General features: G+C 62.3%; 1 pseudogene; it reads left to right on the top strand.

Annotated features, from left to right (window-relative positions):
• Positions 1-5,000, top strand: part of LOC126430154 (large subunit ribosomal RNA) — a 7,958-nt pseudogene that overhangs the window by 1,073 nt on the left and 1,885 nt on the right.

Here is a 5,000-nt window from a genome sequence, read left to right as displayed (position 1 = left end):
TCCCGGGGCGTCTCGTCCTCATTGCGAGGTGAGGCGCACCTAGAGCGTACACGTTGGGACCCGAAAGATGGTGAACTATGCCTGGCCAGGACGAAGTCAGGGGAAACCCTGATGGAGGTCCGTAGCGATTCTGACGTGCAAATCGATCGTCGGAGCTGGGTATAGGGGCGAAAGACTAATCGAACCATCTAGTAGCTGGTTCCCTCCGAAGTTTCCCTCAGGATAGCTGGTGCTCGTACGAGTCTCATCCGGTAAAGCGAATGATTAGAGGCCTTGGGGCCGAAACGACCTCAACCTATTCTCAAACTTTAAATGGGTGAGATCTCCGGCTTGCTTGATATGCTGAAGCCGCGAGCAAACGACTCGGATCGGAGTGCCAAGTGGGCCACTTTTGGTAAGCAGAACTGGCGCTGTGGGATGAACCAAACGCCGAGTTAAGGCGCCCGAATCGACGCTCATGGGAAACCATGAAAGGCGTTGGTTGCTTAAGACAGCAGGACGGTGGCCATGGAAGTCGGAATCCGCTAAGGAGTGTGTAACAACTCACCTGCCGAAGCAACTAGCCCTGAAAATGGATGGCGCTGAAGCGTCGTGCCTATACTCGGCCGTCAGTCTGGCAGTCATGGCCGGTCCTTGCGGCCGGCCGCGAAGCCCTGACGAGTAGGAGGGTCGCGGCGGTGGGCGCAGAAGGGTCTGGGCGTGAGCCTGCCTGGAGCCGCCGTCGGTGCAGATCTTGGTGGTAGTAGCAAATACTCCAGCGAGGCCCTGGAGGGCTGACGCGGAGAAGGGTTTCGTGTGAACAGCCGTTGCACACGAGTCAGTCGATCCTAAGCCCTAGGAGAAATCCGATGTTGATGGGGGCCGTCATAGCATGATGCACTTTGTGCTGGCCCCCGTTGGGCGAAAGGGAATCCGGTTCCTATTCCGGAACCCGGCAGCGGAACCGATACAAGTCGGGCCCCTCTTTTAGAGATGCTCGTCGGGGTAACCCAAAAGGACCCGGAGACGCCGTCGGGAGATCGGGGAAGAGTTTTCTTTTCTGCATGAGCGTTCGAGTTCCCTGGAATCCTCTAGCAGGGAGATAGGGTTTGGAACGCGAAGAGCACCGCAGTTGCGGCGGTGTCCCGATCTTCCCCTCGGACCTTGAAAATCCGGGAGAGGGCCACGTGGAGGTGTCGCGCCGGTTCGTACCCATATCCGCAGCAGGTCTCCAAGGTGAAGAGCCTCTAGTCGATAGAATAATGTAGGTAAGGGAAGTCGGCAAATTGGATCCGTAACTTCGGGATAAGGATTGGCTCTGAGGATCGGGGCGTGTCGGGCTTGGTCGGGAAGTGGGTCAGCGCTAACGTGCCGGGCCTGGGCGAGGTGAGTGCCGTAGGGGTGCCGGTAAGTGCGGGCGTTTAGCGCGGGCGTGGTCTGCTCTCGCCGTTGGTTGGCCTCGTGCTGGCCGGCGGTGCAGGATGCGCGCGCCTGCGCGGCGTTCGCGCCCCGGTGCTTCAACCTGCGTGCAGGATCCGAGCTCGGTCCCGTGCCTTGGCCTCCCACGGATCTTCCTTGCTGCGAGGCCGCGTCCGCCTTAGCGTGCTCCTCCGGGGGCGCGCGGGTGCGCGGATTCTCTTCGGCCGCCATTCAACGATCAACTCAGAACTGGCACGGACTGGGGGAATCCGACTGTCTAATTAAAACAAAGCATTGCGATGGCCCTAGCGGGTGTTGACGCAATGTGATTTCTGCCCAGTGCTCTGAATGTCAACGTGAAGAAATTCAAGCAAGCGCGGGTAAACGGCGGGAGTAACTATGACTCTCTTAAGGTGGCCAAGTGGCGGCGGTGTGGCTGCATCCGGACTTGGCTTCTCGAAGTGCGGTCTTGATGTAGTCGTGCTGCTGCTGCGAGGTGCCTTCCTTGGGTTATAGTTACAGGGAGAGTGATGCGCAATACATGGGCCTAGCCCTCTTAGCCTCTCCTCTCCTGCGGTCTTCTCCCCTTCTCGTGGGCCCGCTGATTTCGCAGAGTGGAAGACCGCACCAGGGGCTTGGGGGGGTTACCAGCCCCCCCTCGCACTATCCCTTTTTTAGTTGGGGGCAGTAAGCAGAGAATAAGTGGTGGCCCTTCCGCTGAAGGTGCCACCCCAACTCCCCCAGCACCTAGCCGGCCAACCGGCCGTGCCGAAAATCTTGTAACTTTTGCAGCTATGTATACCTGTAGTGAGTGCCACCGCAGCTTTACAACCAAGAACGGTCTCGGGGTCCATCGCCGCCGCCAACATCTTGCGGCCGCCAACGCGGAGATCGTCACGGAGAGGCATCGCGCGAGGTGGACGGAGGAAGAAGTCCTGTCGCTCGCCAAGGCAGAGGCCGAACTGTTCCTCGAGAGGGACGCCCGGTTCTTCTTTGTAAATCAAGAGCTCATCAGGATGTTCCCCGACCGAACGCTTGAGGCAATCAAGTGCCGACGGCGGCAAGCTGCCCACAAGCAGCTTGTCCGCCAATTCATGGAGGCGCTTGAGATCGGTCGGGGGGAAGAGCCGGCGTCCCGCCGGGGAGCGGCGAGCCCGCTGCCTGACGCGGGCGAGGCCGCTGCGCCGCCCGTCGACGCAGCCGAGGACTTCGCGGCCGACACCACCGGGCCGCCGCCGGAGGGGCCGACTGACGCCGCCATCTGGGAGCATCTGGCGGGGCTACCTGCTTCCGCCCAGCGTTTCTCTGCCCTGGATCGTGTCATCGGTCTGGGGCGGGGCACGCCGCCCGATGTCATCCTGGGCATGCTCCCGGATGCCCTTGCGTCGGTCGGGTCCAGAGGGGAGAGATCGATCACCAGGACACAGCGGCCGCGCCAACCATCGAAGCGGCCGCCTGCCGCGCCGCCGACGCAGAAGCGCAAGCGGCGCCGCTGGGAGTACGCGAGAACGCAGGATGCCTTCCGACGGTCGCGTGCGCGTTGCGTGCGCGGCCTCTTGGATGGCACCCTGCTCCAGCCGCCACCTGCCATCCCTGGTCTGCTGGACTTCTGGGCGGACCTCTTCACCAAGAAGCCCATCTCCACCGCGGGCTTCATTCGTGACCGCCTCCTCCCGCACTCAGAGCCTGTCGCTCTCGAGTGCATATGGGGGCCGGTCACACATGAGGAGGTCGCCGCCGCGTTGCCGCCCAGGGGATCAGCAGCCGGGCCGGACGGCCTTACCCCAGCGGAGTTGCGGCGTCTGCCGCACGAAGTCCTGGTGAAAGTGATGAATCTCTTCCTTCTGGCCCGCGCCCTTCCGGAACGCCTGCTTCGCGCGCGGACGTCCCTTCTCCCGAAAACGGCTGCACCAACATCCCCCGCTGACTTTCGCCCCATTACGGTCTGCTCGGTGTTGGCGCGGACCTTTCACAAGGTTCTCGCGTCACGCCTGATGCGCGCTTGTGCTGTGGACGAACGTCAGCGGGCATTCATCCCTCGGGATGGGATGTTGGAAAATACCTTCATCTTGGACACTGCTCTCACCGACGCAGTTCGCTCCTGCCGCTCTGTCTTTGTGGCATCGATCGACGTATCTAAGGCATTCGATTCGGTAGATCATGCTGCCCTTCGCCCCGTGCTGAAGGCGCATGGCCTGCCGGATTGCTTTGTCGAGTATGTCGAGCGGTGCTACGAGGGCAGCACGACAGTGATAGCGGACGGCGCCGGCGTGGGCGTGTCTGTGCAGCCAGCACGGGGCGTTCGCCAGGGCGATCCCCTCTCCCCCCTCCTGTTCAACTTTGCGGTGGACTACGTTTTAGGCCAACTGCCCTCCCACATCGGAGCTCGGATCCTCGGTCGCAGAGTCAACGCTGCGGCCTTTGCAGATGACGTCTTGCTGTTTGCAGCGACCCCGAGGGGCTTGCAGTCCCTCATCGACGCAGCTACCGCAGCCCTCGCCCACCTGGGGCTGCAGATCAACGCCCGGAAGTGTTTCACCCTCGCCTTAGTCGCGTCAGGGCGCGAGAAGAAGGTGAAGGTGGACAGCAATGTCACCTTCACAGCAGGCAATACCACCATGCCTGCCCTGCGTGTGGGTGAAACCTTCCGGTACCTGAGGCTGCAATTTTCCACGGCGGGTCGCTGTGTCTTCAATCCACGTAGCCACCTGGTGGAGCAGCTTGACGTCATCTCCCGAGCTCCGCTGAAGCCGCAACAGCGCCTCCACGCTCTCACCAACGTACTTCTCCCTGGCCTGTACCACGGGCTGGCCCTCAGCCGCACCCGGGTGGGTGCATTGAAGTCGGCCGACGTTACCATCCGGGCCGCCGTCAGGAGATGGTTCCGCCTTCCGGCGGACACCCCCCTGGGATACTTCCACGCTCCTGTTGCCCAGGGGGGCCTCGGCATTCCATCTTGCCGATGGATGGGTCCGACCCTCCGTCGGTCCCGTCTCCTGGCGCTGAAGAAGATAGGGCCAGCCTGCGACGGTGTAGGCATGGATGAGGTACAGCGTGAGATCGAGGTGCTGGAGCGCCACCTAATGTGGGAGGGCCACCTCCTCAAATCGTCAACGCAGGTTGGGGAAATGTGGGCGGCGCGCCTACATATCGCCATTGACGGTGCGGCACTGTCATCTTCTGCCGCCGTCAGTGGCCAACATCAGTGGGTCGCCGACACCAGTCGCCTGCTATCTGGGCGTGAATACATCGACGCCCTCCGCGCCCGCATCAACGCCTTCCCTACGAAGGCACGGCGCAGTCGCGGGCGGGAGGCGGACACCAGATGCCGCGCGGGGTGCCAGGCCGTGGAGACCGCCAACCACGTACTTCAGGCTTGCTTTAGGACGCACGGGTCCCGGGTCAAGCGCCATGACGCTGTAGTGCGTTATGTCGCCCGTGGACTCGCGCAGAGGGGCTTCAATGTCTCTGTGGAGCCCCACCTCCGAACACCTGAGGGCATCCGCAAGCCTGACGTGGTGGCGGTCAAAGACGGCATCGCCCGCGTGGTCGACGCCCAGATAGTCGGAGACCACCTCCGGCTCGACTGGTGTCACTCCCAG

Source organism: Schistocerca serialis, unplaced genomic scaffold, assembly GCF_023864345.2.
Source record: "Schistocerca serialis cubense isolate TAMUIC-IGC-003099 unplaced genomic scaffold, iqSchSeri2.2 HiC_scaffold_1032, whole genome shotgun sequence".
NCBI classification, from domain to species: Eukaryota; Metazoa; Arthropoda; class Insecta; order Orthoptera; family Acrididae; genus Schistocerca; species Schistocerca serialis.
The sequence above is the reverse complement of the archived record's forward strand: the minus strand, read 5'-3'. Positions and strand labels throughout refer to the sequence as shown.